This window comes from Numida meleagris, chromosome 3 (genome assembly GCF_002078875.1).
Source record: "Numida meleagris isolate 19003 breed g44 Domestic line chromosome 3, NumMel1.0, whole genome shotgun sequence".
In the NCBI taxonomy this organism is placed as follows: Eukaryota; Metazoa; Chordata; class Aves; order Galliformes; family Numididae; genus Numida; species Numida meleagris.
In genome coordinates this window covers 17,534,695-17,559,653 of record NC_034411.1, presented here as the reverse complement: position 1 = coordinate 17,559,653, position 24,959 = coordinate 17,534,695, and the positions used below count along the sequence as shown (strand labels likewise).

At 41.5% G+C, this 24,959-nt stretch overlaps 1 protein-coding gene across 2 annotated transcripts in view; it reads right to left on the bottom strand.

Annotated features, from left to right (window-relative positions):
* Positions 1-24,959, bottom strand: part of CAPN8 (calpain 8) — a 102,260-nt gene that overhangs the window by 40,154 nt on the left and 37,147 nt on the right. The window contains exons 22-25 of one of the 2 annotated variants that reach the window (XR_002437628.1): positions 20,211-20,330; positions 18,498-18,670; positions 4,619-4,705; positions 2,254-2,687 (exon numbers count right to left, since the gene is read on the bottom strand). The gene's annotated coding sequence lies outside the window, so the exon portion shown is untranslated. Of the gene's footprint in view, positions 1-2,253; positions 2,688-4,618; positions 4,706-18,497; positions 18,671-20,210; positions 20,331-24,959 lie in introns of those variants that run through there. The other variant, XR_002437629.1, reaches the window with a different exon arrangement.

The following is a 24,959-nucleotide window of genomic DNA, read 5'->3' as shown; positions in this document are numbered from 1 at the left end:
CCGGGAGCCCGGCGCTGCGGGACCGGACGCCGCCGCCGCGCACACGCATGGCTGCCGCGGGGCTCTGACCCCAGGGGGGTCTCGGAGCGGGCGGCCGTTGGGAAGCGGTACCCGAGCGGATCGAGTCGGTCTGAAATTCACTGCCGCGCAGCAGTGAGTCAAACGCTGTCTCATGGCTACGGCGGCTGTGGCTGTTTCCTGCTGCCACCTACAGCGTGCCGAGCTCGGGGCATTTCCCCGCTCCCCGCCGGGAGTAACCACGGTGTCTTCTGGGCAGGGAAGGACGGGACAGCGACCGGCCGATGCGGGATCCCAATGGAATTCCATCACGACGGAATGGAAATCAGCTTAAAGGTCGCAACGAGAACGAGAGAAAACACGTTAGTGACAAAACGTCCCAAAGCAAGGCCGTATCCGAAGACATGCGGGCTCCTCCCAACTGCCCTATTGTGGAAATAGCATACCCTGATGCTTTGGGGTGAATATTTTATGTTGTTAGAAGTATACACCGGGATGGAGTCCCATTCGAGTAGTTTGGCTACCTGATGCCAGCTCCTCCAAGCTCAAACTCAAAGCAATTTGAGAGGGATTTGAGCTCAAGTCAGTGCATCATGCATCGGTTCAAAGAGCAGTGTAAGAAATGTAGTTCTTTATCTCTTTACTCTCCCCTGGAGAGAAGGGGCATCTCGTAGGGAAATACAGGTCTTCCATTAAGAAAGGGAAAGTATGTTGCTGATTTTCAGCCTAGTGACTGTTTTATCACTTTGCTGCTCTTTTAAACAGGAAAATGTGGAAGCTGTAGAGCCTTCTCACCCAAGCACAATCAGGTGATGCTGACCTTCTCAGTGAGCCTTGACAAGGTTACTGACAGGTCTCATAAGCTGAGCAAATAGGGCACAGGTGCAATTAGATGATGGAGATGCTTCTGAGGCAGTAAGCTGTTGGCTACTACAGGTGGCAGGACTGAGCAATAAAACAGCAATTTCTGTTATCTGTAATAGGAGATCTTCATGTCTCTGGTTTGATAGCTCTGATTTTTGAAGTCAAAATAAAAGAAGGTAACATCCCTAGCAAGGTAGCACCGCTCTTGTTTCACGCAGATCAAAATGCAAAGATTTCAGTGTGGATGGGGGCACTGCACCCTGATACAGACCGGAACAGGAGGAAGAAGTGGGAAATAATGTCTGTGCTGATAGATCCTACTTAACCCCGATTCTGCAGTCGGCTCCTTCATCTGAGTGTGCGGTTCTGCTGGATCAAAACATGCAGCCAAACAGACCCAACCCCAAAAGCAATCCCTATCTCCAGGCCAAGTAACAGAAGCTCTGCTCAGAAATAAACACCAAGCCCACTCTACGTCATTTCACCCAGAGTCTGCTTACAGGCTATTATATCATGACAGATAGGTGACTTGGCCTTATTGTATAACATACAATCATATTTGGCAGGCCTGAGCCTGCCCAGGACCAGGGGACACACACGGGGCTGTGTGCGACTGGCACCAGCAGAGCACACTGTGTGCCAGCCAGCTCAGGCTTTCCACAGAGCAAACTGTGTGCAAACTAGGTCAGGCTTTGCTCAGAATAATGTGGTCCTGCCCATGTTTGCTGGATAACTTCACAGAGCTCTCATCCAGAAACTGGAAAACTCTGTGGTCTGAAGGATTCCAAACCTCCCCCTCTTAACTTTTGTCAGTGCATAGACGCTATAAGCACTGTGGCTGCAACTGTATGAGTTGTATATGAGAACTTCAGATGGTTCTAGGATACTAAGTCTAATTTATCTGTATTAAATTATTATCACAGCATTAGTTTGGGCTACCTAACATTTCTGAGTCTGGTTTGGGAGAAACTGTGGCCCAGAGACTATCTCCTGGTGGTAGCTTGCATACAGCTTCTCAGTTTTAGAAAGTGAAGAATGTTAATGATACGGATGTAAGCCCTCCTGTGCCAGTTGGTCCCATTCCCTAGCAGTGTTGTGAGCACCTCTGATTTCCTAGTGTCAACAGTTTACAGGCGTTCGGCCCAGTTCTGTAACGAATGGGACGGGGGACCCATGGACCCACACCCCGGGAAAAAAAGGAAAAAAGGGTAGGGAAATGGGCCTGAGAGCAAAAACAGCGGCAACAATCTGAGGAGAAACAAACTAATTTACTAAATAAGATATCAGAATGCAAAACAACACACTATAATACAATATAATTACAATTTAAGCTGATAAATCCAATACAGCGAGAGAGAATGTCCAAAATCAAGGTAGGCCTTACTCTTCTACCGATGATAAGAGGGCTGGAGAGCGAGGTGCTGCCAGAACGAGAGACGGGCGGAAAGAGAAGGGACGAGGTCTCGTGATCTGCAAGCTTTTATCTTTTCCCTCTGGCCAGAAATGGTAACAGAGGAGCAAAGTGTCCTGGGGAATGCAGTAATCCTTCTCTTTTGAGAACCAGGTACATACACTACATGATGTTATGATGTGGAATACCAATAACCGAAAATCATAAAACCATGACACCTAGCAGAGATGTAGCCCAGAAAGTTGCATACTGGAAGATGAAGTTGTGTTTTCAGGATATGAATCTGGGTTTTACCTGCTCATGAACAACGTCAGAAGGAATTGTCCCAGTGATGTGGCTGTTGGGTAGGTTCTTTGGTTGGATTCCAGTAAGGATGAAGAGGATGCAGTGGTGACTGGAGTTAAGGAGAATGAGATTATTTGTGGCAGTGTGAGACCGCAAAGAAGACAGCAAGGCAGGTTACTTGCAGTTGAATGAGTAAAGGGGTGCTCGGTCCAGGAGGAAAAGTGCAGCTTAACTCAGAAGTCTGCAATGAATTATTCTACAATCTCAAATGGCAGTGACTGGCACTGAGCTTTGGCTGGCAGGACACCACTCCAGGCTGTGAGTCCATATTGTTGCCATACGTCCTCCAGACCTCCTGGCCACAACCCAACTTCCTTTTTCATGGGCCACAGGAAAGAGCAATTGCTTCCCATCCCCCTGGCCCACTTACATTATGTTGTTAAACAAAATTATGCAGGTAAAAATAAGGAGAATTGCGCAGTGGTGTGCTAGCAAGAATTCTGAATGCCTTGCAAGGCACAAAGCTATTAAGAGCTAAGATTTAATGATGATCTTGTCATGCAGTTACGGCAGATAATAACCTGGGATATGTGATATTTCTTGTATTCGTACCAGGCTCAAGTTTTCAAACATTTTCAAACAAACACGTGAATCATTGCTGACTTTAGCAGTTCAGTTTAAGCCTTCTCTGTAAATCAGATAAAACTTTCATGCAATTTCTTCATACATGGAGCATGCTATTTTTCTATTTTAACTTAGAAGAATTAATGAGCCTAGATTTCACTAAAAAAAGGTGTGCGTGGGTGAGGTATGCATCATTAACCCATGTGAATATACCAGACTATTGTCAAAGAAAGATTTTCTCTTCCTTGGCGTTAATGTTCATAGAATCATAGAATGGCTTGGGTTGGAAGGGACCTCAAGGATCATCGAGCTCCAACCCCTCTGCCACAGGCAGGGCTGCCAACATCCACATCCAATACCAGACCAGGCTGCCCAGGGCCTCATCCAACCTGGCCTTGAACACCTCTAGGGAGAGGGCATCCACAACCTCTCTGGGCAGCCAAGATGTTAACGTCTTTATGTTAGTATTCATGAACAAATAAGTCCCTGACTATTTTCCACTCTAACTCCAAGTGTGCTTTGTTCCCACCTGGAGGCTCTCCTCTTCAGAGTGATGCCCTGTTTGTCTCAACAAGAGGCTCCCCCACTCCCCTCTGGGTAGATTTGCACTGGAGATCTTGATTTCATCACTTCATATCACCCCTGCCTTTCTAAGGCCATCTTTCTCACCTGTGTCTTCCTGAAGAAGATGATTGCTGTCCCTACAGTAATTGCAGGAAAGTAATTATTCTAAACAGAATGCTTTAAGGTGATTGCCTTGAAGAGAAGCTTGCCTCATAAGTGTGCTTTCAAGAACAGATATACGATGAGGAGAATAATTATTTTGATAAACTCTGAACCAGTAACAATGATGATGGCTCAAGAAAAGCAGCCCTAAAATAGCTGAGACCTGATCCTGCTGATGCTCAGGGCTGACACCTAGACTTTGCCTTTTGTAAAACACAGTCACTGTTGTTTGGGTATGATGGCACCCGGATGTAAAAGGTAATATGAAAAGAGAAATCTTTTTCCTTCACTGAGACACTCTCACAACCATAAAACCACATGTGGGACCAATTCACCAACCTTAATAATGAGAAAACCAATGTAGTTTTACCAATTAGTACTAATTATATTTTATTAGAAAAACTGGTAGCATAGAGAAGGTTGAGTTTGCACTACATTTTTGTCTTGTACTGACCTTTTTTGCATAACTAATGAAAAATCCTCATCTAAAGAGCACTTTAATGAAAGCCACAACTTAATTAACATAGAACTACACTTATTTTTATTGCCATCAACATAGTTTAGAGGAGATTGCAGAAAAAAAATAAATGATACCTGGCTAACTGGAGAACTGAAGTGCATAGGATTTACTGGAAGGTTTGCTCATGAGCACATGAAGACTTTGGTCCTTTTCTGCCTAGTTGTACTTACCACCACTGCTGTGACTGTCCTTGGCCCTTGCTTTCCATTAGGCAGTAACTTCCACCAGAAGAATGCGAAGAGAAGCAGTTCCAGGATCTGAAACAATTTAAATCTATTATGAGTACTTCTCATCTCACAGGACAAGAGGAGAGCAAACTCAAAATGCAGCATCTGATTTGCAACACCTTTCTAAACACAAATGGTATGCATCACCCTTAAGTAAAAACCCATGCCTTCCCTCGCACAAGCTGATGAGCTGAGCTTTCCACCCAGGTGCAAAAGGAATGGGCTGAGTGGCCCAATGGGATACAGGTTTGTGCATCTCCTGTCTGCAGAGCCTGTGTGCAGTGTGTTTGCCTTCAAGCATGTGATTAACCACTAAGAAAGTAGAAAATGGTGTGCTACCTTTTTCCTCTCATAAGATCAGCTTTACATGTTCTGTAATACATATTACACAGGAAAAGACGAAGGAGGGATTGGAGAGGAGTCCCCATGAAAGGAGAGGAGGAAAGAGACAAAGCAGATGCATTCACACCTGTTCCTTGAAAAGCTCTAGCAGGACCAGGGCTGCTGTTTAAGAGCCCTTCCAGTGCAAATATCTTTACTATCCTGAAAGTAGGGTAACAGAAAAACGTAAAATGTCAAAGTTATCTAGCACCATATAACTTTTTTCCTAAATTGCTGAGATTTTTGGATTCTATTCTAACCAAATGTCATGTGAAACCTTAACTACACAACATGTGGTCAATTATAAATCTGATAAGAACTGATTTATTTACATCTTGTACATTGCATACTTGTGCATTTCTATGTTTCTTGATAGAGATACAGGGGTTTGTATTCACTTGATCTCATAGGAAAGCCACAGAAGACCTACAAAATAATAGGTACATAATTGTTACACTAAGAGTTATGGTAACTTTCTCCAGTATCAGTTTTGATGAATGCAATAAAAGCCAAAGCATGAAGTAAACTTTTAGAAAAAAATCCACAGTGGAAATTAACAGCTTTACAGTGTGTATTATTGCAGCCAGAAGAAAGAGACCAAAAAGAAAAACATACTGGGTAGTTCTTGACATTAGGAGACTTCAAAGAGGGAGGATTTTGGATGTGAGCTGTTGTCATCTCTAATTTCCTTCTTTATTTTTCTACTTTTTTTCATGTAGCCACAAAAAATAGCTTAATTCAGCTATAGCCATATTGCCACTCAGCTGTACTGACTGTAACAGTCGTTCTTTTGGCTCTCAGTACAGACAACAGTTCAGGTTCAGCCAGGTTTTCTCTGCATGCAACCCATTCTCCTTCTTTGGTTCTGTGTTTTGTAATTCACTATCTGGCAGCTATGATCAGGTGAGTTGATAACAAATCTAAAGCTAGCTAGAAAAGTCATGATCATCATTCTTGAATGCTGTGGCCACCCTGAAATTCACAGTAACAACAGGATTATAGAGAGGTTGTGGATGCCCCTTCCCCACAGGTGTTCAAGGCCAGGTTGGATGGTGCCCTGGGCAGCCTGGTCTAGTTTTAGACGTGGAGGTTGGCAGCCCTACCTGCAGCAGGGAGGATGGACCTTGATGATCCTTGAGGTCCCTTCCAACCCAAGCCATTCTATGATTCTATGACTATCATGAACTGATTGTACGATGGCTTTCAGGTATTTGTATCCCCATAGGATTCATCCAGTTCTTTACACTTGCTAATGGAAAGCGAATCCATCCAGGTCTAGTCTTCATCAACAGGTTAATTGACATAATATTAATAATTCCTTTTTATTAAGTTTAGTGCCATCTTAAGGCATCGTTCCTCTTTGTAATTAGGCGTTAATGTTAATTTATGCAAGGTGATTGCTATCCTCAAAGTGCAGAGCACAAACTGAAACACAAACTTATTTCTCCAGGGTAGCAATGTTAACATATTTTCAGTGAGTGAAGCATCAGATATTGTATGCATGGCTGGGACTATGGATAGCGGTGATGATGGCAATGGCTTGAGATGATAAGCTCTCAGAACGTAGTGTTAAATTTATCTTTATTTAATCAGACCTTCTAAATGTCACTGACCATTACATTTCTCTCATTTAGGCCAGTATGTTCTGTGTGCTGAAGAGTATTGGTGTTTGGCTAAACCTATGTTTCAATAAGCGCATCCCGTTATCTTGTGGCACCTTGTTCAAACAGGTTAATTATTTTCCATGTGGAAAGATGATCCTCAGCTATCCAGTTTGAATTTCAGCTTCCAAATACTGATCCCTCTAACCTTTTTTCGTCTGGATGTAAGAATCCTTTCTTAACTGTGATATGGACCTGCTCAAGCTACAAGAGACCAGTGGCAGTAAGGGAAAAGCACGGACAAATGGGCAGTCCTCTCTTGGAAAGTGGTTCCATCTCTTTGAAGCAAAAAATTTCAGGCTTGCTTTCACCATCGAGAAGCATGGAGTAGGCCTGACCCTTTCCAAAGGGATTACTCCATGTTAGGTGATGGCAGCCACCACCTGCAGTGCTGTCTTTTCAGGAAGTTACCACTGTCCTGCACACACCTTGCTCCTAATAAAATCCCTAGCTGCCTTGTGCTCAGCAATCAAAGAATTCGTTTTTGTGTCTATTTTCCCTCTCTCCATTCTCCACACTTCACAAATTTTCATATATTTGTTATGATTGTTCTGTTTTCCTTTTTAATTGATTACCTATCAATTCTTATTCTTAATTGCTGCTGTCATTTTTTCACAAATTCTAGAAGGCCTCTGTCATCTTTTTTGGTATTGGAATCATGGAATCACAGCTCTCTGGCTATTTATTGAGCTCATCCTGAAAGAGCTCACAGTTCTCAATCATATTTGCACTTTATGATGTTTTTGTTCCATCAGTCTCACTGGATTTTCTTCATGTTTAGGAAACCAGTTCTTCAGAACTACTGAGGTGTATTAAAGCCTGCTTTCTCTTTGCCCATTTTGAATATCAGCAAGCAGCAAATACCATTCCCTGGTTGACCACTGCCCTCTGATCCAATTAACTTTGTCATGGAAGGGTTCAGAATTGACTTGGTGTGGGATAGATGCTCTAAGTAACAAAGTTCACATATCACTTTTAGAAAAAGTGCCTTTGAAGTAAAAGCCTCAGAGGTTATTGCAGTTCCTCACATACACAAAGCTTATGCAGAAGAGAGGAGCTGTATATGTGAAATTTTGTTGCAAATGACTTGAATCAATGAGTTCTTGTTTGATCTGTCATAGTCAAGTCAGAGATAATTTGAGACCATTTGGATGGCAGGATGGATTGCAGCTGATGATTTATTTATGAATCTGAGAACAAAGATTATTTATGACTGCAAATGTGGGATAAACTGTAGAATTTCATCTATACCTGAAACTGAATCACAAACATTGAGCCAATATTGTAATCACAAACTTCCTTCCCAATATACTATTTAGCAAACATATCATTATCTCATTACATGTAGTCCTTGTCCCTAAAAGCTTGCAGTCTTATTCAGGCAGCAAAGGTTTTTCAGCAGAGGAAAACATAATGAAATAATTGGTTTTGAAATAAACAGACATCAGTTAAGATTGGAGAGGATGCACTTTAATTAAGGCATCATCCAGAAACCTTCATCTGCAAGGGACATATTCTGCATTGGGGAATGCAAAAGCTGCTATGTAAGGACTTTACAGGAACCAGAAACTAGTCCTCTTAGCTTCATACAGAAATAGTTTTTCTATGCCGAGGTCATAGGTCCATCAGAAAAAGACAAAAGATCATGACTTCAAAAGCCGTATGCCACATTTAATCCTCCTTACAATGTGCTGAATGTACTTCCCTGCAGTTTGGTTTTGCTCAGAGCTGAAGCCATTAGTGTGCACACTCCTTCAGCAGAGTTACATCGCTGAGAGTTATTCTACCACAGCTCAGTGCAATTTAGTGCTTCTCACAATGCCTGAATACAGGGAGCCCATGAATGCAAATGGGAAGAATAATTTCATTAAATTATTTTTACAACTGCATAATTTCAGTAATTAAAACTTCTACTTACACCGATTCAGAAGCTAGCAGAATATTATACTAATGCACTTGCACTTATTAAATTTGTAAGATTCACTAGTAAATTCGTGGGTGATGCAAGCTGCTGTTAAAAAGCTTTGAGGAGAAAAATAATCGAAGAGCATTTTGATTAGTATAAATATATTTATGAATTACCTCCTCAGATTCAGTTTGGTGGGAACAGATGGGCTTTTTGCACACACCTCAGTCTGTGGCTATTTTGCTGTGCTTCTGTTGTCTCTGAGACACAGGTGTTTCTAGGCAACACTTACTGAATTCCCTGAGGAAAAATATCAGCATAGGAAAAGCAAAACTGAAAGCTGCCTGAGCCAGGAGGAGCAGAGCTGTGCTGATGTAAGCCAACAGACCAGTCTCTCAGTTATTTAAGGCCCAATAAATATTCTTATTTATTTATTTGAGGTTTGGGTCAAGCTTCTAGGATACAATCTGCAACACCAGTGAGAAACCCAAACTAAGTGCAGCCTAAGGGACATGTAAGGGAGCACTGAAAATAAGTTACTCAACAAATACTGATGATCACAGACATGTTTACAAGCATGTCCAGAACATGGAAAACAAATGCAACAAAGTGTGTACATCACACAAAAATCCTGATTATATATATTTTTTCTTACTCAAGAAAAAAAGCCTGCATATCGAACAAAAGTGCGTATCAGGGAGCAGGGCTCCGTACAGATTTAATCAGTGTCAGGGCCTACGTTAGCTTGAAGAAGGAAGAAATAAGTCATCTCAACTTTCATAATTCATTAGAAATGCAGTTAGAAACTACAGTAGACCCAGAAAAGTACATGACGCTTTTTTCTTCACCTCTCCTCTATTTCTCTGCCAGAAAGCTCTTATATCTCAGCTTCTTACAAAATTGTTAAATTACTAGTCAAAAGAACAAACCTTTTAAAAGATTTAGAGGTTTTACCTTCTGGATTATATACAATGGTGATTTAATGCTAACATGCTGCCATGCTGACTAGAGCAATTTTAGTCATAACAATTTATGGGCTGCTCAGAGTATGCCCCAAACACGGATGGTGATGAATTAACGAGTTGTTCTGCAAGCAGTAAGACTGATGTTGTGTCCTTGTCCCTCAAGCCCCCCTGCCATCCCAGGCACCTCTTTTGGTAGTCTTGACTGTGCTAGGGCAGAGCTAGAAACATCCCAGACATTGCCACCAGTGCCCCACAAAACCTGTGATGTGATTCTGCTCAACTGCTGCTCTATGGGAGCATTGATTCATGGCCTCTACTCCTTGTTCAGACTTAGATTTCCGTGTAAACATAGGAACTTAGCTATCTTTGGCAACTCCATTTCTTTTTCACGTTGTATTTTAAATTGGTCAATATACTCAAATTAGTTAGGATAGAGGGAGAATTAAATAATGAAAGAGAAAAACTCTGTTTTATCTGTTCTAAGTGTAAAACAGCATGCATGGAAGAAGAAACAATGGGTTAATTGTTCTGGTAGAGAGAAGCTTTCCTGTCCTTCAGAAGTTTGTTTATTCCGGAGTACTCTGTCCAGCTCAGGGGCCCCTAGTGCAAGAAAGACACGGGCCAGTTAGAGGAAGTCCAGAGGAGGACCAGAAAATAGGCTGGAAGAGTTGGGTTTGTTCAGCCTAGTGAAAAGGCTCCAAGGAGACCTTATAGAGCGCTGGAGTGGTGCTCCAGTACTTAAAGGGAGCCTACAGAAAAGATGGGGAAGGGCTCATCATCAGGGAGTGCAGTCACAGGACATGGGGTAACAGCTTTAAACTGAAAGAAGGTTGCCCAGAGAAGCTGTGGACGCCCCATCCCTGGAAGCATTCAAGGCCAGATTGGATGGGGTTTTGAGCAATCTGGTCTAGTGGGAGGAGTCCCTGCTCAAGGCAGAGGGGTTGGTCTAGATGGTCTTTATGGTCCCTTTCAACCCAAATCATTCTATGATTCTCACTGTTATCCAAGCAAGGGCAGGTATGCCATGACAGCTTTACTTCCCTGCTGGAGACTTAGATCACAGGTCCTTTGAAATTCATGAGGATTTGCCTTTCCTCTCAGTAGTAAAAGGATTGCTACTGAAACCTTTAGGCTTTCCCATTCATACTCACACAAGTCCTGTTGATGATTATACCTCTTATGCCTGATCACAGACACTGGTATTTCAAACATAGTCCTAGCTGAGGTTATACAGTATACAGTTTCACCTTATCTGTCCTGGGCTGTAACTACCACATAAAATTGTAAAGAAAAAGAAGACAACAAAAAAGGAGTCAATGCATCTCTGGTCTCTTTTCTCACACTGGAATCACTCTCTAGAGTTACACAACTGAAGTAAGTGGATTTACACTCAAGAAGATTAGAGAAGATTTAGTTCTTTGACTGTCACCCATATCTGCCTCTTATCATTGTCATGCTTGTACTATGCTGTTTAAAATTGTTGAGGAATGTAACATCTAGAAGTAATTCTGAGAAAGTTGATCTGTGAGATAACAGAAGTCAATTTTGCATAGCGGAATCCTCATTTTATTTTCATTTATGCTGAAATACTTGATTTGAACAGCCTAGAACTAAAGTTGTGAATTGTAGAGAAAAATCTTGCTGTGAAAGAAAGTAAAGAACAGTGATGGTTTAGTGCTAGTTTTCCATTGAAGTAACATCTCTGTCAGAGTGGCTCCTGATTTTCTCTTTAGAGGAAAGATCAGAAGCAAACAACTTTGTATTTTATAGAATCATCGAATGGCTTGGGTTGGAAGGGACCTTAAAGACCATCCAGTTCCAACTCCCTGCCATGGGTGAGGTGCCAACCACTAAATCAAGCACTAGATCAGGCTGCCCAGGATCCCATCTAACCTGGCCTTGAACACCTTCAGGGATGGGGCACCCACAACTGCTCTGAGCAGTTGTGCCACTGCCTCACCACACTGAGAGAAAAATTCCTACCTAACACCTAATCCAAATCTCCCCTCTTCTAGTTTAAACCATTCCACTAGTCTAAACAGGAAAGTTTGCTGCTAGCTTTGTTTACCAAAGACTGTAGTAATTGATTTCTATCATTTTTCTGTGAGAATGGATTAATCTGTGTAAGGATTTGAGGGAAGACTCCAGCTTTGAAGAGAAAAGCAAGAAGACAGTGATACATTGGCACTGAGGAAGTCTGAGAGTCTGCTGACTCCTCAGAGAATCCATCTTAAAAACAGATGGTAGATTTATGAATTGGAAAGTTAAAGACTGTACGTAGCCACCAGTAAAACAGAAGTTTCTGTGAATAATGGAAGAAATACTTGACCACTATACAGCATTTGTGGGAGGCATAAACTGCAATCCTATTCAAACTGAAGGACAAAATCCATTAAAACCAAATCACATAATAGCGTTTGTCATGTAGAAATGTCTTCCTCTTTATAAAGTTTTACTCTGATGGGACAGAAAGCTGTGGGAGGAACGGTTATGTGCTTATTTTCATAGAAATGATGAAATGGTTTCTGATGAAAACAATGCTTTAAAGATACCAGCTCTGACATCAGCTTGCTACACCCAGCTTCTGTACAAACACAAAGGCTTGGAATAAATCTGAAAGCACTCTAATCTCCTATAAAATGAACTAACAGAATTGTATATTGAATGGTAATTCTGATAATGAACATTTGAAAGCTATGAAACTGTATCCTTTTCCAGAAATACTTGGGTTTTATGTTTTGTTTGGGGTACAGTCACTGGAGAATCCAATCTATCTCAGCAAATTGGGTATGTCTTCCCCTGCTAAGTAGTCTGAATTGCATTCATTGTGAGAGAGTAGCTGGGAAGCTGCTGATTCTCTACACTCTGTCTATGCAGACTAATATAAATAATAACAAAACCAGCAAAGTAACACAACAAACAAAAAAAACTAAGCCTCAAAGCTCAAAAAAACCAAAGCAGTTCTATATTTAACTTGAGAATTTGTCTAAAACCTTATAAGCTGTCATGTCCAGCAGCATTAAAATGCCTAAAGGAGAATATTCATAAAATAGAAATTGTAACTCACACCCAGAGTTACAAAAATATGCCATTATGCATGCACAGTTCACTAACTTTCCTACAAATCACTTCAGAAAGCACTTCCCCACATTCTAACACAAATCCCAACACAAACAGTAAAAAAGATTACTTCATATACATCTCAGCACTCTCATTTAGGTAAGATTGAAAATAGTAAGATATTTTCTAGGCATCACAGATAGGAAAACCAAAATTTAAAGACATACAGAATCACTAGCACTGTTGGAAAACATTAACTTTTCGCACAGTTCATATTTACTATTTTGTCTATAGTAAATAATAAAAATTGTATTTCCCCCTAGTGATGAGATCTAGGACTCCGCTCTGTTATTGCTCTGCAACTTTGCTGGATTTGGAGGTTAGTCTCTATGTTGTTGTGGAGTATCACAGTTCCCACTGTTATGAGGATACTCAATGTATATGTGAATGTTTTTCTGTGTTGGAGCAGTGGATTTTAATAGCTCAGTAGTCAGACCATTTATTTCCTTTCAAAAACTGTATGACTGAATTTTATGGCACAGAACAAGACTTTTATGTTTTAATAGAGTAAACAGGCAATTCCACAGTGGTATAGTTAAATGAATTTGTTTTTATTACAGGAACTTTTTCTGTTGCAACCATTTAAGTACAAAGACAACTGGATAAGCTAGGAATTATTAATTCCTTTTTGTTGTGGGGAAAGGCTGCTGTATCAATTGATAATGCATTTTAGTTTGCATTTATATAATGAGTTTTCTTTAGTTGAATCCCTAAACAGCAGGATAACTCGGTTCAGCTGAACTGGCCATGCTGAGTCATAACAATTCAAAAGTTGTGCAGGCGGAAATCTAATTATCCCCTGGCCCTCACCATAGATCAAGTTTCTCTGGGTAAAGGCTGGAGGGGGGGTGGGGGTGGTAAGACTAAATGACTCTGGAAGTCTTCTCCATTCAGATCCTCCTAGCTAGTTACCGGTCTAGAGCTCAAGTAATGATCCTGACTCTGCCTCCAGCCATTTTATCAAATAGGCTAGATATAATTGGAACAGGTATCCATTTTATGTCAAGGCATTGTGCAAATTACACCTACTTTATCTGAGAAATTGGTATCCAAAATGAAGCGTGTACTACAAGCTACCAAATTAGTGGGGCTGCATCTTCAAGGACCATGGAGTTAATGTGCAAGGCAAATTACATTGATGGAAAAGTTCATCAAGAGCCAAATATTTCAAAGTGTTCACTGCTTCTTCGTGGATGTTCAACAGGTAGGATTTCTGCAGCTGAGCCTGATCCTTTGTCCTTTCTCTTCAACACTGATCACCAGCCCTAGCACTCAATCCAGTGCTTACAGCAAGACTGATGTAGTCCCTAGAGCTTCCTTGTGGTTTGCATGCTTCTATAAGAAAAACTCCAAGAAAAAGAATCACTGACCTCAGGAAACCTGTGGTCAGCAAGTCTGGAAGATGCATAGTAAGAGGCAGCTTTGAATCAGCTCTGGGAGAAGAGTGAAGTAAAGCAACCCCTGAACTATTTATTATGTTGGCCTGCTCAAGAGAAAATGCAGCTGTTTCTAAAGGTGGGAGTCTTGGGCCACATGACTCATCCAGATAGAATGAGTATGTACATAGACATACTCTGGCCATATCAAATGAGGAAAACACTAATTCCCTCTGAACAAAGACCTTGAGGCAAAACATTAACCTGTCATAGAAATCCCAGGGGGTTCGCTGTGTATCTGACTCAAGAAGAAGCCAAGAAAAGCCCTCTACTTGGACACGTAGGAAGCGTGTAGTGACAAGAGATAATGGCAAAGTGATGTAAACATCTTCAGGAGAAGAGCTGAAGATATTGCTAACTAACAGTAGTTCAAAATACTCTTCTGCTCATGGCCAAGATTCACAGACATATGGAAGCAGTAGTGTTAGCAAGATAATCATTAAAGCCTAACAATGAAGCTCAGTGAAGAAGAATAATTTTCATGCCTGGACCTTTAGACTACACAAAATAGAAAGAAGTGAGTAAGAAAACATACAATTAAAAACTCCCTCCCAATTAACTATCACCTCACATTTCTATCTGTTTAACCTTAATTAGTTGATTAACTTCCCATGTGTGTCCTGGGACAAGTAAACCTCAAGGACAGATTTGGAGACTCTGATCAATCCAGACTTGAAAACCATCCAAGCATCATGACATGACGTGCAAGAAGGTGCTAGGATATCTAAGAGAAAAGTAGATAAACAGCATTTTGAATCTGAGGTAGATAGCTGCAGTCTCATTAGAATAAATGTCCTCTCTCTCTCGAAAAAAAAAAGGGTATTTTCCAACACTCCAGCTAGTGCCTGCAGTTTCCTAGGATATTTGTGGTGTGTGGTACGTAGGTTGCCACACTTAGCTCTTAAAGGTCAGTGACTATTAATTAAAGTTTCACTGTGCACCCATCTCTTGAAGTACATCTCCTCAGTTTGCCATCTGGAAGGTTAATAATGAACAGATTTGCAGGCCACGCTGCAACACTCAGACCCAGACACAAGTTTCAGACACTTCTGATTGCAGCAGCTGTTCAGATCTAAGTTTGGGGATGGTTTGCAGAGAAGGGACACTTTCTAGCAGTTTGGGTTTGGTGTCAGGGATCAAACAGAAACCGATTCCAGTGATGGAGACTCTGGAGGACTGTTGAGGACTTTTTTGCTAGGCACATAAATAACCAAGTGTAACACAAAAAGATAACAAGGGATTCTCCGCAACCAGCTGGGTGGAGAGAGAAACTGAATCTCCTGAATGGATACCATCATTCCTTGACAAAGAAACAACTTCAGAACATTATTTCCTTATACCTTCATTTACACAATGCTGAGCGTCAGGCTTAGAATTGAAGTAATAACACAGGCACATTACAGCCTTTCTCTTAGGATCAGGGAGAGCAAGACTAGATAAGCTTTTCAAGCTATCAACTAATTTTACTTCCCCATGGTTCTTGAGTGTTTTTGGGAATCAAACTCTCACAACTGACACTGGAAATACATAACTCCTGGGGAGGTATTCATAAGCATGCTTAACCCAAGCCTCATTGGCTGGCTTCAGCTCTCTTCTGAAGAACAGCCCACTTCATTATATCTTTTAGCACTAAGTAGATGGTGCCTGACATCTACAAAGGTATTGGAAACAACAGTTCCTGTGCTTTAACATTGCTCTCTGACCTCGACTCCTTTTTATGACCTCAATTAATTCAACCATTCTTTGCATTAGAACCATTGCCTAAGAAGTGCAGAAGAGCACAATAATGTATAACGCAGTGGTTCTGTCCATGCTCAAAAAATGATGTTGCATTCTGCACCCTATGTAGTTCTGGAGTCTTTTACCACACACAAATCATCAGCCACTGAAGGCCAAAGACACTTGATCAAGCTGAACAGTCCCATGTGCATAGAGTCTTGTCTCCTGGTAACATTTTGCAGCCCATAAAATAGAAAAACATCATCCAGAGTAGTAGGCAGTGTTCCCCAGAGAGCAGAAATTTGCAGCTACAGAGAAGGCTGTTATTTGGTGCAATACTCTGACACTGCTCAGTGCTTTGCTCTAGTTCTGTTTTGGAAGACATCTCATGAAGGAGGATGTCTCACATTATCAGCAATGGACAGCAGCTGCTGCACAGAGACCAGAGGTCTTTAGGCAATCAGCTGCACTGGGAATAATTTGAAAAGATGAGAGTTAATTAGCTCACAGTAAACCAAGAAGGGATCTGATTAGCTGAAGTACTAAAAGCCAATTACTTTCAGAACACAACTAAATAGTTTTACAAAGCTAAGAAAAGACAGCATCCAATAGCATTTCCAACACATGAACTCCAAGCACCAAAACAAGGACCTCTTCCTGCACTCCCTCAGAACACGTAGTTCTGGTTGAGGGCAAGTTTAGGAGAGTTCCTGCATATTTTCAAGAAATTTCTGCAAGGGCTTATAAGATACCCAGCTACTCATGGACAGCTTTAATGTGGAGAAAAACTCACACCATGAGAACCAGTGTTAGATGCAGAAGGAAGATACAAGCTGCCCCTTCTTCAGGCAGCTTGCTCTCAGGCCATTCAGCCACTCAGGAATCAGCATCAGTTCAGCCTTCCACCAGCTGCCCCTCTGCTCTCTGACAAGAGGAAACTGTCCTGAAGCTTTTCTTCCCTATGGTTTGCCCGTTAGATGTGGGTTAAGACCACAAGTAGAGCTCTTTAGATACTCTAAAACATTGAGAAGTGTATTTCTGGACATTTAAGCATATTCAATAACTTACATAAAAATTAAATAAAAACAAAAGGATAATTTAAGCAGGCAAAGCCAAGAATGTAAGAAACGGACCATCTGTGGGCTGGTGCATGGCTGCCACTGTAGCTGCTACCACTCAATTCCAGCTGGAGCTGTCTGCTCCTTTCTTATAAGCATGCTGTCAATGCAAATTGACAGGAATCCTCAAGATTCGAGCCTCAGAACATATTCCCTTATGCAACACTAATTGTTCACAACAGGACAGATATCGCAGGAGAGGATGTTTGACTAATTGCATATCAAATTACACCCAAGCCAAAGAACACTCACAGAAGAGGCAGCATGTAATTCCAGGTGGGGTGAAATGGGATCATGTGAACGCATCAGCTCAACTGCTTCAGTTCTCCTTAAATTCTCACTGTAAATATTCAGTAGAATTCTCAAGGCCAGAAGCCGGTGCTCTGCATGGATGTGAATTGCATCCATAGTGTGTGTGGGATTAGGTCTTGTATAATTCATGAGGATAGCCACACCGGGTCATACCAAAGGCTTGTTTAGCTCAGCATCCTGTCTGAGTCTGAGCGATAAAAGATTTGTAACAAAAGAGCATAAGGAACAGGATAAGCCTAGCATGCTTCTTCCCCTGCTCTCTCCTCACTTTACTGAGGGTGACTAGTTTAGGGATTTCTGGAGGCTGCTCCTGCTTCCCAGAGCTTAATAGCCCATGGGAGACCTTTATTCCCTGATTCTATCCAATTGCTTCTTCAGCCCATTTTTACTTGTGATAGCCAAAACATCCTGTGGCAAGGAGGCGCAAAATTCAATTACGTATCGTGTGCAGATGTTCTTCCCTTCAATTATTTTGATTAATAGTTTCATGTCTTTCCTGCTAATTCCTGTGTTATAAGAAAAAGCAAATCATCTTTCCTTACCCACCTCTGAAATTTTCACTTCCTCTTGTAGATTGCTGTATATTATTTGGAGAAGATTAAACCTTGAATTGACTCATCTCACATATTATGGGATAAGAGATCACATCTATCTCTTAATTTCCAATCATATCTTTTAGTGGTCTGTTCTGAATTCCAGGTGCAAGAAATGGTCTCTGTGTAACATTCAGGCTTTGACTACAAATTACAGCATGGATATGCCTCCAGCATTACTATCCATTAGGCCACTGGGATTTAGAAACTCTTTCTATCTTATCTGGTTGCCATGGCCATTCTCATAGTCTGTTATTCCTATGCTTTGTACCAGATCTGTAAATATAAAGTTGTGCTTTGGGTTTTCTTCAAAGGTATATAGCATTTCAATGAAAATCTCCCCATGTTCAGACACGGAGGCTTCGGCAGACCCCCTGATGTGAAGACAGAAAACCTTAGATCTAACAGAAAAACAACCCTGCCCCTCTTTTCTCCTTGTCTTCACACTTAACATTTTGCAAAATGCTGCTGCGAAGGTCTTTCCCCTCTGCAACTGTTCCACCCATCACTGGATACTCCATATTATTCAATTAACATCTCTCATACCTTTCATTTACTCTCATGTACCCATCTTCTAATAATCTACTAGATGAATTGTTTTGATTGCTTACCATAAGCAATAGTCATTTCTTCTTTCTCAAGGCCATATTCACACATCAGTTCTTCTCCTTCATACCAGAAGCTTCCTTGCTTCTTGTTTTCAAGTCTGTCTTTGCACCAGTGGTCTCCTTCAGGGCCCAATTCTCCACTGCTGTGGAAATCGGCTTCATTCACACAAAATGCACTGTGGGTACGAAATGACAGAAAGTCAGAACACCTCTACATTTTGAATTCATCTAGCACTAGCTTGAGGGACTGTGCAAAAACACAAGCCTGGATATTTGAGGTCCCCAGCTCTCAGCACCCTCATAGCTCTGCTCCTCATACACACTCTTTTCCCCTTGCCATGTCTGGGTTTGACTGTTCCCAGAGGCAGGAAAGCAGTGATGTTTACAATGTGTCATCTCTTATTGCCACCTTTTGGGACAAGCCACAATTAAGTGCATCCTGGTAGTGGTTCACTTCAAGTCTGGAGCATTACCTTCTCACCTAGGGGAAAGAACCTAGTGCAGCTCCCAAGGGATAGGGTGTTTATTTTTAACTGCTTTAAAAAAAATAACATTCCTAAAGACAACAAAGTATTTAGTTTAGTAATTCAGTGCAAATTGAATGAAATTGCTATTGCAGCTCTGTGCAGCCCATTGCACCATTGGAGGAGAGAGGAACTTGACTCTTTCCCTCCCAGGCAGGAGCAGTTGCACCTCTGTGAAAATAGGCTTCCCTTTTCTTACCAAATATAATCATTAGTTCATGGTACCTGATCATACCAAAAACTGCTATGGAAATGCTTTTGCACTCAGCCCTAATGTGGGGAGCTTTTTGTCAAGCCTCTACAAGAACACAGCTGTGAAAACTACAGCAAACACTTAAAGTGTGCGGACTCTGCCCTCATTAGTCTAACAAGAGAGAAGCAGCAGCAGATGCATGCAGAGTGGGTATTTCTTAACAATGTGAACTTAATCTATTGAGCTTGGATGGAGGAGCCTTTGACTGGCAGCCAGACCTACATACTAAAGGGCAATGATGCGAGCCAGCATGCATGAGCCCTCAAACACATTGCATATTCCTGCAGTGTCCTCCACTGGAATCTAATTTTGAAATACCCCATAAAGCCAGGGGCAGCTGGACCACAGTTTTATTTAAATCAACCTATTTTTGTAGCCATTTTGAGCCTGAATTCACTTTGTATTTGAGAAGATATTTACATAAGATACACTCACAGCTCCCACTACGATAATATTCATCTTATGCATTTTTTCCCCCTCACAGGCTTGCTTTACTGTTGCTCACATTTTACAGAAGAACTGAGATGCAGGAGATTTGTTCAAGGTCACAGGACACAGTAGGCCTGTGTAGTGGAAATAGCAAAACACTCTCTTGTGACAGTGGCCAGGCTCAAGAGAACAGCCTGGATCTGTATCAGGGAGGATCAGATGGGGGTTAGGTTCTGCCCCAGAAGGTGGTGGGCATGGAACAGGCTGCCCAGGGCAGCGGGCACAGCCTCAAGCTGCTGGAGTTCAAGGGGCATTTGAACAACATTCTCAGACACAGGGCTTAGATTTTTGGGTGGTGTCACATGGAGTTGAACTCAGTGATCCTTATGGGCCCCTTCCAACTCAGGATATTCTGTGATTCTATGAGAGGGAGGTACTTGAATTCCCCCTTCAATGCACTACACTGTGCCACCAGCAACAGTCCATAGGCAACAGTGCTGTGGGTCTTACCTTCAGACCCTTTGCAGGGCCACTGGGATTTGAATAGTCTCCAGATCCAAGCTACAAGACTGAAACCATCTCTGCTTGTTTGGGTAGATCTGTCTCAGGATGGTATAGCAAAAGTCCTATCTGAAACAAAACAAAAATCAGAGAAAACAACATGAAAACTACACATTTTAGGGAAGAGAAGAATAGGAAAGTGCCTCTAGTGTTACAGCCAAAGCTACTGTCCCTCTGTGGAAAGGAAGAGTAATATCATACATTCTAAATTCACTCCTTGAGAAAAAGCATTGTCACTGTTCATTCCTCTACAGAGGACAGAAAGCACCAGCCTGATTCCTGTTAAAGAGTCATTTGGGGGAATGTTCCTAACATATGTTAGCAACTATGGGTAAGAAGTGAGAGCTGAGGGTCACAGTACCTTTCTCTTTCAGCTCTTTTCCTGATGCAGAAAGCTGCAGGCTACATGAGCTAGAGCACAAGTTAGAGCAGTTCCCAGCACTGTTGTAGTTTCTGCTTGGGACTGTCCAGATTTCCCAGGAACACAAAATCAATGTGATGAAAGAGCTGAGAATTCGTAGATTTACTAGCAGCAGTGTGCAACTTCAGAGGCTTTGATAAAAGCATGTTATCTTGATAGTATTTCCCAGCCTCCAAGTGAAAGTAGTCTATTACAGTCTGGGCTCAGCCAACCACATAATGCCTCTGTGAATATGTCTCTTAACTAAGACAATACTTCGAAGGAGTAAAGTGTGCCATAACCTTGCCTCAATGAATCAGTCTTATTAAAAAGAAATCCAAAAGCAAACACTTCCTTTCACTAGTATTTCCTTGTTGCAGGACGCGTATCACTCTATTGTATCTGTGTAACACTGAGTTCCCATACTTGGTCTAAGCAATAAGGATAGCAATTTAAGTCAGATATCAACTAACTGTTTTCTATCCTGTAAGCAGCCTCTGCTTTTGTCAGCTGTTGTGCTGCCATGACCTCATTAATCATAATGAAATTCCTTCTGGGAAGACACTGAAACATATTTCCTTCAACAAGAGACTCAATTCTGTAATCCACTCTATTATCAACACTGAATTCAGATCAAACTTTCTGACAACATCTAAAGGCAGCTGCCAATTAAGTCATTAGGCTCAGTTATCTTAAGTAGATGCAAATTTTACTAACAGAAACCATAAAGTAAACAGCTGTTGAGAGGGGAGATCTCCTACACTACAAGCAGAAGAATATTGCTGAGAAGGCAGCGTTTCGTCTTCACAGAGTGAAAACCTGACTGTCAGGAAGACAAACATCCTATAGAATTTAGGTGCGATTCCTCCTGCTCATGGACTCTGTCACCATATAAACAGAGTCACAGGCACTCTTCCTGCACTAGAGAAAAGTTCTCGTGTACAAACACACATAGCTTTTTCTTGTTGTTAGTTAATGGATTCAATCCTTAAAAAAAAAAAAATCCAAGAGAAGTGACTAAAAGTGGATAGATTTTGGTTGGATATAAGGAAAAAGTCTTTCACAATTACAGTGGTGAAGCACTGGCACAGGTTGTCCAGAGAGGTAGCGGGTGCCCCATCCCTAGAGACACTCAAGGTCAGGCTGGATGGGGCTCTGAGCACCTGATCTGCTTTAGGTGTCCCTGTTCAGTGCAGGGAATTAGACTAGGTGACCTTTGTAACACAATGGAAAGCACAGCAATGACAGCAGAGTAGCAAGGTCCTAGGCTGCAGCAAGCAAAGATTTGCCCAAATGCAACAGCCGTAGGCACAGAAATAAAGGAAGGAAGCCGCTTACCTTCAGAAGGCCTCAGCTATGCAGGATCTTCAGTGAGATCCCCTTACCTCCACTGCCAACCCTTAAATGAGGTCTGGGAAGAGGTGGATCCTGGCTCCACACCTTCCAGTCACTCGTGTACATTGCTTGCACATGAGCTCCCCTGGGTTGGCCCTGCCTTCCCACTAGGTGCTCAGGCACTGCTTCAAGCCATGACCTAGTATCTCTGCTACAGCATTTATGGGTCCCTTTCAATTGAAATGATTCTGTGATTCTAAGTGAGGAGTCAACCAGAGCTGGTCTTATTAGGATGTGATATAATTAACTTCAAATTTGTTATTTAGTGACATTGTAATGATCAGTATTAACATTCTCTCTCCAGATGACAGGATTATTAGCTTCAGGCTGCCCGAGGGTAGGAGATAGGAAAGAAGCATGGTTAAATAGCAAGCATGTACATTCTGTAAGTAACACAATGATACCCTCTCCCTGTTTACTTCCCGTGGTGCCCCTTGGCTATACTTCCATGGTCTTTTACTTATTTGACTCCTGATACGTACTGAAAAACTATCAGCAGTCAAAGGTCAGTAAAATTACTTATTACTGGCAGAGAACAATGTTAATCAGAATTTAATTTCAGCTGCCACAACACCATGTGAAATACAAGCACTATCTTCAAATACTTTCTTTTTTCATCTCCTAGCCTCCCACAGTTCATTAAAATTAACCAACTGAAATGTACCTTGCGCTGCTCAGGTCAGGTACACATGCTAGATGTTTATCAAATAAATAAAATAAATAAACAAATAAATCAGCCTAAGAAATGATGATATTAACAACATGAAATGTTGGCCTTGGGGCACTGCAAAGGCATAGGATTCAAAATAGCAATAAAAAAGACTCTGTTTATGCTTCAAAATGTAAACGTTTTTCATTGAGACAGTCAGCTGCTTATAAAACACAGCACTATAATCCTAAAACGGTGTAATAATACTCCTTGATACCACGCATCTGAATTTTTAGCAGCTTATCTGCCTTCACACCCCGTGCTTACCCTGCCCATAGGAGCACAGGCTCTTCTGGGGAGGAGTCTGGCTGATGGCTCTCCAGCTCAGGCTCATTGTCATGGGGTGCAGAGCTGGTAGACTCAGCTGGGGGCTTCTGTGTTACCCACACTGCAGGCAAGGAAGGGCTATGCACAGTCCCTGTTTGGGGTCAGTGTTACGCTGGCAGCTCCTGAAGAGTCTCTGCAAGAAAGCTCCAGTGGGCAGCCATGGGTAGAAATCACTGGCAGCATGACTGTATTGCCTTGACTAAAGTCAAGGGCACCTCTTTCTTAGATGGAAATAAAAGATGCAACCATCTGGAAAGCCAGGGGAAATTCTTTATTCTAAATGACTTTTTAGGTATCTTTAACCTCTCTATCATTTTGCATGATTTTTTTTTTCTAAAGAGAAAAATATTCGTATCCCTACTATATTCAAGGATTTGTATCCCTACCATATTTCAAGAAACGTTTAGATATAGCGTTGAGAGACATGGTTTAGTGGGGTTATTGGTGGTAGGTGGATGGTTGGACTGGCTGATCTTGTAGGTCTTTTCCAACCTAGCTAATTCTATGATTCTATGATTCAGATTTGGTTCCCATCAACTTTATGTTATTATCTGAAAAGGTCCGTACCTATTTAGTATGTTTCAGTGGAGTTCTTTTTTAAAACAAATTCACAGAATTATTTACAAGTGCTCAGAAATTAGCACTAATTTAGAGTTCAGCATCAGCAAAATCATTACCTCGTAGCTTTTGCAACCTGTCCATGTCTGTTCAGAGAGAAAAAGTGTTGCATTCAGGATAGGAATGAACATAATATATTCTGCATATATGAAAGAAATACAGATAATTAGAAAATGAACAATCAAAATGAGAACATTTCAGCAAGGTTTGATCAGACTGAGTCAGTCACTCTGGGTTAAAAGAGTTAACCCACATGGTGAGTTGTGATCCTTGTAATTCAACTGATGTCCAAAGCCGAAATGCATCATTCTTATTTTTAGAGTTAGCCACAGGCACTGGCATATGTGAGTAAATTCAGCAAGGATATTTTGAGGATTAAAGCATCCTAATCGGAACTGGAAAGAATGAACTGTTTTATTAGCTGGTCTGACCTTTAGAGTCAGACTTGTGACTTCAGTGATAACTCACATTTTATCACCTTTTATTCCTCTCACTCCTATAAACTCTGAAAAGTGTGATCCAGATTTTATTCCCCTCCTACATCACCAGGGGAATCATTTATTGAGTTCACAAACAATTTATACTTTCCAAATTCACTTAAAGCAAAGATGCCACTCAGGGTCCAGGCTGAAAAAAACATCAGCGCCTATTTTATTTGGTGTAACCTCAATTCCAGCCCTGCCAAAGAAGACTTGGGGATACTGCTGGATGGCAAGCTGGACATGAGCCAGTAATGCACCCTCACAGCCCTCTTTGAACTCAAATGATTCTATGATCAATTCATCATGGTGATCTGCATCATATGTTACACCTTCAGATAGAAGCATCTCAACATGTTAACTGAATCTGGAGCAGAAATGCAGACCAAGCAGTAGTTCAGATCTCAATCAAGTAGATGGGAGAGACAAACTGTAGAAGAAAGGACAGTAGTTGGAAATAGATTATCTTTAAGTTCTTTTCCAACCTAAGCCATTCTATGATTCTACAAGTATGGAAAATGGAGACTCCAGGAGAGATTAAATGATCGTTTCTCAAAATCATGCAAGTCTCTTGCAACACAAATGAGAGCTGAACCCGAACCTCCCAAGCTCTAGCCTAACATCAGCTATCCTTTGCTTTTGCAGCCTGCTTTCCTCCCTTTACACTCCTAGAAATTACAATGGTAGGAAAGCCACTGGCAGTGCAATCTGAAGTGCACTGCAGAGAGCAAGTGCCCTGAAGCTTGGGCAAACCTTGCTGCTGCTCTATA